The sequence below is a fragment of the Tachypleus tridentatus genome, chromosome 8 (genome assembly GCF_004210375.1).
Source record: "Tachypleus tridentatus isolate NWPU-2018 chromosome 8, ASM421037v1, whole genome shotgun sequence".
In the NCBI taxonomy this organism is placed as follows: Eukaryota; Metazoa; Arthropoda; class Merostomata; order Xiphosura; family Limulidae; genus Tachypleus; species Tachypleus tridentatus.
The window spans coordinates 1,052,030-1,062,188 of NC_134832.1; the positions used below are offsets into that span (position 1 = coordinate 1,052,030).

At 32.2% G+C, this 10,159-nt stretch overlaps 1 long non-coding RNA gene across 1 annotated transcript; it reads left to right on the plus strand.

Annotated features, from left to right (window-relative positions):
* The first annotated feature begins 202 nt into the window (after window positions 1-202).
* LOC143258403 (uncharacterized) lies at window positions 203-9,387 on the plus strand. Its single transcript, XR_013032262.1, has 2 exons — window positions 203-332; window positions 4,247-9,387. It is a non-coding gene; the product is annotated as an uncharacterized LOC143258403 (long non-coding RNA).
* The last annotated feature ends 772 nt before the right edge of the window (window positions 9,388-10,159 follow it).

Consider the following 10,159-nt stretch of genomic DNA (forward strand, 5'->3'; position numbering starts at 1 on the left):
TAGACTAGGTTAAATTTGAACTAAATATGTACTTAATATGAAATTAACGCAGCAGCTGTTTTAAACTAAGCAACGAAGACCTTAATATGAGATTAAGGCAGTAGTTTTTGGTTTATGAATTAAGTTAACCTACTTTCTATGCCAGTACACAAAAGGCGGATACAGGAAGTGTGCTACGTTATCTAGCGTGTTCCTTTCCAATATTGTTTTGCTTGCGAGTTACAGTAATCTACTTCAGAGCTGTCCCTATTGTTTAAGTAAGAGTTTTCACTTATTTGATTTCTACCGCTTGAAGAACGATGAGATTCGTGAAGATGAGCGATAGGAAAAAGGTATTGAGTTTCACAATGAGTGAAGCTTTCGTTAGTTAAGAAAAGCAAAATATTATTTCGAGAGAGGAACTTTCTTAATATTTCGTACTCTTTCTGCCAGAAGAAGGCAAATGAAACAAGAAAATATGCTAAATAATCCACCATGATACAGGTTTTAGGATTATGCTGTGTTCAACCTAAAAGTAATGAAGTAGCTCCTATACAGTTAAAAATATTTATAAGCTTAAGAGCTCTAACGAAGACAAGAATGAGGCAAATTACTTCCAAGTTAATCTTAGCATTAATAACAGTATCAGAAAACTAATGGCGTCTACTTCCTTCATTACGTAGTATGCTTAATAGGAAAAGAAAACTGAATGTAAGTTTGAAATTAAAATATTTTTGTTTTTTTAATGAGTTAAATTTTTCTTTTTCCTTTTTCTTATTTAGGAGCAATTTTTGCTCCTAAGTCAATTGACAGACATCTAACGTACTCTCGTTATTTCTAATGAACAGTATTATAAATAAGAAAGTTTTCTGCAACTTCCACTTCTTTTAACGTTTCACAAATCATTAGATATATTGTGATATTCAAAGGAGCACGCCTCGCTTTAACAACCTCCTACCAATTATATTCTTTTAACTTTTCTTAAGTAAGCCTTATATATTTTTTAATCGAGACATACCTTTCAGTCTTTGTAATTTTCAAAGATACTTCCTTTCTTTACTTTCCCTCCGGATTTACAACGTTAAAATCAGGGGTTCGATTCCCCTCGGTGGGCTGAGCAGATAGCCCTTTGTGGCTTTGCTATAAGAAAAACACGAAACACACTCTTTACTTTCTAGTTCAATAACAACATTTAGATTCAAGGTCTTTAGAACATAAACCAGCAATGCATCTCTAACGGATAAATGTGAAGAGGAAAGCTATTACGATTAAAGCACCAATGTATGGCTACATAAAAAAACAAAATAAACATTACCTAGGCCTAACGTTGCCTAGTTATGGTAATCCACACTTCTTTCCTTCACATCCCCGAAAAATAAATTTTGAATTAAGAAACACTTGATATTTTATACAGATCTATTACAGAAGTCCCACATACAATATTATATATTTCGAATGGAAAATTACGCGTGTTATATTTAATACTGGTCAATTAGAGAAGCCCCATATAAAATGTTTAAAAACAAATACCAAGCACAATCTTGTGAATGTTTACTAGCATCACTAAAAAGGATTTTCAAGAAATAATCCACATTTTATTGTTTCTCAAATTAGTACTTGTTTTTGAGTGAAAAGTTTCCTGTTTTATGGATTAACAGCTTTTGATTAGGCTTTTTTAATATAAGTCGATTTAACTTTCCTTTTTTTAAAAATCTTCTCTTAAGAATATATTGCTTTGATATTGTTTTTAAGAAATTCATGAGTAATACATAAATTGCGTTGGTATTTTTTTTGTTTGTTTTACAATATAGATTATATATAATAAATTGTATGAAATATCTTTCACCTCCAGTGTAAGGTTTTGATAACACTAATGCTGTCTTTACTCGTTTACTCTTTGTAGGTGGTTGAAATAAGTAAAGTTTAAAATCTATTCATTGATCTGATATAAAGTTGTCATTATTGTTGAATACGATAAGAATCGTAATTTTCGAAATAATCAGTTCTGTATCGAACGAAAAAAAATAAAAAGATAGTTCCCTTACGGATGTCGTTATTTTATTTTTATAACTAATTTCATTAAATCTTAATTGGGTTACAATGTTTGAAATATTTTTTAAAAATTTCTCATGGAATTGTAATTACATTTATAAGAGTTATTTTTATGTTTAGGATTTAAATTTTAAGTGCAGAACTAACCTAAATCCACTAAATTGTCCGAAACTTTTGATATTGTTGTAATTATGTTCAAAAATAAAGCACCCCATCCAGTGGCACAACGGCATAACTATGTATAACAATCCATAGCTTTATTTGTGCATCTATAACTATGTACGTGCATTTATAACAATGTATAACTTTATATGTGTATCTATAACTATGTAGAACGTTATATGTGTATCTATAACTATGTATGTATACTTATAACTATGTAGAACGTTATATGTGTATCTATAATTGTATTTAACTGTATGAAGTACCCTACCGTTCTCACAATGTCTGTTTGGCTTGTACTATTTCTGGAAGATAAAACAATTTGACACTATATAACTTCTAGCACGTGACGAGGCATGACTTTAGCTAGACAGTACATAGAAATTGTCTGAACAGAGTGTTGGTCTGTTTCGTAAAAGATTATACCAAAAGTACACTCTTTTATACAAAACAGGTCTGTATGGGTGTTTCGAGGAATAAATGTTTAAAACAATTTATATAAACAATAATAACAGCACATACACGTTTGTCCGATCATACGTTACCTTCTGTGTCGCTACTTAGGCATTTACTCAATAATAACTCCATACAATAACATCAAAAAGAAAAGTATGTAAACATTTTTGGACAAATTCTGCAAAATTAATTCTTTATATATATATATATATCTGCACCATCTTATACATACACATAATTTTATGCATTTTTGCACTTAAAACTAAAATAAACACTAAGCATGACTACCAGAAAGAGCTATCGGTTGATAATGTATAATGATTAACTTTTTTTTTACTACCAGAGATTGGTTCCTACAATATATTCACACGTTTATATACTTTTGCAACTGGATATTCAGAGTAGGACTCCATTAACACTGTTTGGAAATACTCTGTAAATTAAAAATTAAAATAAATACTTCTGAATCTCCCATTAAAACCAAGATATGGGGGAATCTTGAACTTCATTAAATAAACATCTGCAAAAGGCGCAAACATTTTTTGAACTTTCAAATCTTCATCTCACAGCTTACTTGTGTTTATTTCGTATACATAATGAATTATTAAAAAAATAAAATTCACGTTGTCTGGCTCTGCACACGTGACGCTAATTTGAAAACTGCTTTAATACTACAAAAAGGTAAACTTAGTCGTGAAGAACAAGCCAGGCCCGGCATGGCCTAGCGTGTAAGGCGTGCGACTCGTAATCCGAGGGTCGCGGGTTCGCGCCCGCGTCGCGCTAAACATGCTCGCCCTCCCAGCCGTGGGGGTGTATAATGTGACGGTCAATCCCACTATTCGTTGGTAAAGAGTAGCCCAAGAGTTGGCGGTGGGTGGTGATGACTAGCTGCCTTCCCTCTAGTCTTACACTGCTAAATTAGGGACGGCTAGCACAGATAGCCCTCGAGTAGCTTTGTGCGAAATTACAATACAATACAATACAAGAACAAGCCTTAATAAACAAAATGTCTTAATAATGACGTAACTTACCACTTTCGTGACGTTGCTCAACAACACAGTGAAGTTTTTGTTTTAGGAGCAAAAGAAACGATCAGATATTTACAGTAAAAAGAAAAAGAAAAGAAAGGGATGTCTAAACAGTGTTCTCTTGCGGAAAGAAGCATTTTAAAAACAGCTTTCATAAGTTCATTAATTACCCAAGAAACAACTGCTATGTATTATTTTTTATCTATTTATATATATATTTAACAAAAAAATTCTGAATTACCCAAGAAACAACTGCTATGTTCCAGAGTTATCTAATCTATATGTAAATATTCTGAAATAAATGTCTCTGTTACATGCCTTAAGAATTTAATCTAAAGTTTAGTTGAATAAATTTTTGTACTAGTATTTCATTTGTGTGGTATATTGCTTACAGAAAACAAAAAATGTATAATTGAATGCTATACTGTCTACAATTTCAAAATATTTTATTTTCGTAGCTTCTGTTGTGCGTATTAGTGTATAGAAGACATTAATACCAGAAATGAACGACCTTATAACACTTATATTTTGTTTTTATGTAGCCAAAACTTCAACATTTTACTTTACAGCTCCTGAAGAAGAAATCCGATTTCTGGTGTTTTAAGTCCGCAAAGATATCGCTGTGTCACCGGGGACAACTGCTTTGGAACCGAATTTCAGCAGTGTTATGGCTGTTCGCTGTTCTTTGTGGGTATTTGGGTATGTTGGATTTTAGATAAGCAAGGGGAGAGTCAGGTGCAAAAGACTTCTTCCTCCATCCCTAACTTACACTTTAGCTACTACTATGTTGTAGTTGTAGTGCTTTAGGACCAGAGTGACCCACAGTACTCCGACCCTTTTCAGGGCAATGTCCATATATTGTCTTGAGTTTCTTTTTTTTTAATTTATGTATTTTTTATTTTCTTTTATTTTTTCATTGTTATTATTATTTTTTATCTATTTATAAATATATTTAACAAAAAAATTCTGAATATTATACTAATTCTAAACTTCTAGTGCATGGTGGCCAGCTTGATTTATATTTCTTAAATATATATTCATAGGAGAGAGGTACTTAGTACTATGTTGATCATGTACGTAGACCACACAATAAATCATTTTTATGCCAATATTTATTATAATAATTTAGTGTATTATTCAAGAGTCTTTCAGATACTGTTTCTATGTTTGCATAATTGTGCATGAAGTACTACGTGGTACTTTATAAGCTGAAGTTAAGATTGAGTTTTGTATTTTTTGTAATTGTTTTTGTGTTATGTTTATCTAGGCTGGACATGCGTATTCTATAATGAGTCTAATGTATGATTTGTAGATTTTTATTATATTATCAGGTGATGTACCTTGATTTCTACCCGATAGGCTTCTTGCATAATTTGCTCTTGGTATCGTAAGTTAATCCTAAAAATTTAACAGAAGTAGCAGTCAGTAAAAGTGATCCATTTATGTATAACTATGGTTGATTTTTTTTTCAGTTGATTTAATCTGGTGAATAATATTACTTGGTTTTTCGGAATATTTATTTTTATTCTATATTTCTGGCAGTATTCTTCTAAATTATTCAGGACTGGTTGGAGGTTAGTTGCTGCTATTGAAGGAGTGAGGCACTTTTCCAGACACATCGGAAACATTGGATTAGTGTATTTGGTCATTATTTCAGAGAAAGTAGAAGTAATGGCATCGATCAACACATTTTCAGTGTTCATTGGTGTGGTTTTCGTGTGTGTCTTCAGTAGTTTTGGGTAAATCTTCACTAGTTATTTGTGGTTTTTACTGACTGTGTAATGTTTTTCTGACTGTTGCAGCATATGAGTTTACTTGTGTTATGACTGTTTACATCATGACGTAGTTTGTTTGAATTTCACACCGAGCTAGTAGTACCTAATTTAGGAATGATAGACAAGAGGGAAAACAGTTAGCCAATACTACCTACCCTGACAACTAGCTACTATTTTGCCAACAAACAGTGGGATTGACTGTCACATTTTCAATACCTCTACGCCTGAAAGGGCAAGCATATTTAGCGGGACGGAGATTCGAACTCGCGATCCTTAGATTCCAGTTCGAGTGCCCTAAGCACCTGGTAATGCTGGGCCTTAGAACTTATGGAGACACATAATTCAAGGAGAGAACTTGACGTTGATATACTAGGTCATTGAGTGGACACATTCTAAATGAACTAATGAATTAGTGAATAAAATATTTCAGATAGTTTGTGTTCTTATTTTAGCAAAGCCACATCGGGCTATCTGCTGTGCTTACCAAGGGGAATGGAATCCTTGATTTTAGCGTTGTAAATCCGTAGATTTACTGCTGTATCAGTGGGGAGCTTTTCAAATAGTAATAATGTACCACATTCAAATGCCCACGGAAATAAGTAACAAAAACCTCTGAATAAATACACGAAAATCTTCTTTATAGCAAACCTCAAGTAAGCTCTGTATCTCTATTTGTTTCGTTCTTAGGCCTTGAAAAATATAGTTTTTAATATATACTTAAATATACTAGAATGAAAATTATTAGTAGATAACAGCGGTTATCTTATTTATCTTAATTATTTTTAAAAACATTAATGAAACATATATTTTAGAATTTACTATAATTAATTTGAAGTATTTAACTCTTCAGATTTCTGATAATGTTGAAACCTGACCTCATTGACCTCGAGATGTTGTTCTTACTCTGTGAACTTTTCAGTAAAATTCTAAGATCTAAATAAGGATCTAATTTATTAATATATTAACTTCCGATCATAGCAAGCTTCCTGTTTAGACCAAAAATAAGATTAAAGTATACTTTTGTTACGGTTTTGTTTATAAGGGTTAGAAAACATTATTTCGTCAGTTGAGTACCTCTGCTTTAAAAGTATTGTCGGCCGTGAACTCAGTAGTATCTCAAGACGTTCGGTGAGATAAGGAGATTTAGGTTAGTTCTAAATTCATATGCTCAGCTAATAATGCAAGATTTCTAACCTATATAAAAGTCAATGTGTCACGTCGCGCTTGATTTGGGGTCATAAAAGCCTAAATATATATTTATTTGATTACTGTCTGCCCATTACGATTTTAGTGCAAAGGAAACTCTGAGTTAAGAAATTGACAAATATGTTTTTCAGCTTTGTTGCATACACAAATTCAGTTTGTGTGCTGAATATTTGTATCAAAATCTAAACAATACCAAAGTAAAAAGGGATAAAAAGAAATTAGTAAGATCGGATCTGATGATAAGAAAAGTTTTCACCACGTCCTAAGAATTTGGATCTTTTTAATTTGCGAATTCAAAGTTAAAAGTTTGTAAACAGAAAAACCTGTTAGATCAATAATTCTCCCAAGCGATAAGCAATACTTATGTTCCACTGTATTCATACCTTCGATAAGCAATACTTATGTTCCACTGTATTCACACCTCGAAACCAGATTATAACTCGGTTTCAGTCGTTGTTTATAAGAGAAGAATCAAAGTTCTCTGTTTTAAATTTAAAAGCTTCATTTTACTATGACCAACTGCTTTCGTTAACAAGAAGTTTTAACATAGCCATGGTCAACTAAACATCTGAGCAGTAACGTAAAAGATTTAAGCTGACCTTCAACAACTTCATGTAAATGCTTGGGATATTTAAGCTGACCATCAACAACTTCATGTTGGGATATTTAGGCTGAACACTTATCGACTCTAATTAAATATTTGGGCAACGGAACAGTTTAAGAAATTTAAACTGATCCTCACTAACTCCATTTAAATACCTGAGTAAAAACAACAGTAGACAAATATGAACGGCCGTGCAAAGTAAGTTAAGATAAAACATATTAACTGTTTTTATAGAAGCGTGTTTCTAAAACTTTCAAAACAAGTAAAAGTTGTATTAACGAAGACTTGTAAAAGTGTAAAAACTAGTTTCCATATAAACTTGTGGTTCTAAACTTTGTTTTATTTAACCTAGAAATTATTTTGCGAGATTTCAATTAACCTACGTTAGTTTTTATGTTCTCGCGTACATGATTAAAGGGTATAATTTAGCAGACTTTAACCTATATACTTTAAAAACCTAATGGGAGATCTGTATAATACTTTACATGCTACAGCATATCTGTTTAGAACATCTAATGTGACTTTCTTCACTTATGTGAATGATGTTATTTTTTAGAAAGTAGACAGAAAAGATTAAAAGTCAGTTAAAAATCAATTCTCCGAACTCGGTAATTAAACAACAAGAAATTAATTACCCAAATGTTAGAAATCTATTTTTATGCACCGAGGACTGACCACTGTTTGAGGTTGTGGGATACAGCTATCGATCGTAGTTACTTAATGACTTTGATTATACATCATTGTATGACACTACAATACTCATTCTAATAAACTTATGTGGAATGCGACTAGGTTAATCTTAGACAAACACCTGTTGATAAACTTCCCAGAATTCTTGATTTTTAAGGCCACATTTAAGCAAAGCAAACACACATGGAAGTCTCATGTGATCGTAAATAATTGATGTGATTCCAGCCTCTTTAGTTTTTTTCACAAACACAACTATTAATTTTGAGAAATGACTAAAGCTTTTATGTTCTTAAAATCCTTGTTTGTTTTGTGTTAACAATACCAAGATGCATTTCAAATTTTACCACGTGTACCACGTGACTGTATAGGAAGAAAGATTCTCTTTTGTAATTACAATTTTCATTTTAAAATTGAGAGTGTTGCTATGTTGTGTTGTCTCGGAGCCTGTTGGTCTTTAAACGCTCAACTAGGCAAGTTCTCCGCTAAAGACTCGTTTTTTAGAAAATGTTGTGTCATTATGCCTACACACCGTTAAAAATATGACATTATGAATTCTTCAAACCACATTGCTTCTTGGCTGTATTGCACTGTCGAGTGGCCAAGATTTCAAGGTGAACTACATATATAGGTGCTAGTATCTTATCACGTGTCTCCACTGTTTTGCTCCGGGAGAAACACGTCGTTAACACCAGTTTATGCAACCGTTCTTACAAACTATACTTACCCTTCTGTCTAGAGTACTGGATCCAAATGTACACATGCTAACGAAAATGTTACCTACAGAAAAAAGTGGGCACATAATTTACTTATCTTAGAAACCAGAACAAGGAGATGTTTACATTCAGAGACGGAAATCAAGCTATTAAAATTTGAAACTCAAAGGTTCTGGGATGGTTTAACCACTAAGTTACTCAACAACAACTTCAAGTTAAACAAAGACAAAAAAACAAGAAAGAAAAATAGCCAGTTAACTGATAAATATAGATGAATTATAGTTTTTATGTGTGTTTTCTTATAGTAAAGCCTTGTGTCCAACAAGAGGAATCGAATCCCTGACTTTAGCGTTGTAAATCCGTATCCATAGATTTTATAAGGTAAAAAATGTTGCGTATTTTGTAAAGAGCATACAGAAAAACCACAATTTTAGTAGCCCAGACAAATTTTATAACAGAAAGATTTGTACTCCAGTGGCACGGCGGTATGTCTGCGGAGTTGTACTGCTAGAAACTGGGTTTCGATAACCGTGGTGTGCAGAGCACAGATAACCCTATGTGTAGCTTTATTTTTAATAATAAATAACGACAGTATAAAGATTTATAATTTATTGTTTTTTTTTCCATTTTATAAGTATCCATGCAACTTGTTTTCTGATGAATTAGTTGGACTTGTCACATATTCCTCATTGTGACATCCGCAGTAAGGGACATGTTTGCTACTAATCATTATTATGTAACACATTACCTCCATGACATCAGCGATAACGAAAACGTTAGTTTCAATACGTAACACATTCCCCACTATGGTTTCAGCAATAACGAAAATGTTAGTTACTGACCATCACCTAAGACATTCATTTCTCACTGTGACACCAGCGACAATAAAGGTGCTTGTAAGTTACACTGATAACACTCATTACGTGCTACAAGAAATATTTACAATTTTAGAGCAGTGTAGATTTACTTGTGATAAGGTTTATTAAACTAGTTTTTGTATTTTCCTTTTACAAGAGTGAATTAAAGGCAACACCGTACTTGTATATCTGTTGATCAAAATTTTTGGTTTAGATTGTCGCTTTTCTAATTCTAGTGCATTTTTTATTGCACAAAATTAGTTCTTTTCGTCACGTAACATTATGTAAAGTGATTTATCTTCAACATTATGTATTTTTCGTATATTCTCTCTCTCTCTCTATATATATATATATCTCCACATAATGAAAATCTGAAAATTCCCAAAGCAGCGTTTACGTTTAGAAAACCACCAATTCATTGATTACGTAAATGTACCCTGACTGAAGACAAACAAGCTTAATGCGATTATTTACTTACTCAAGTATCCAGAATACAAAATAACTAGGTTTCGTTCGATTCCTTAATTATATAAATATTTGTAGTAAAGGAAAGTAGATTCGGTGTGATTATCGAAGTAATGCTTCTTAATGCTGAAATGACAAACGAATTGTTGTGTTTTTGCTTTATGTGAATGAA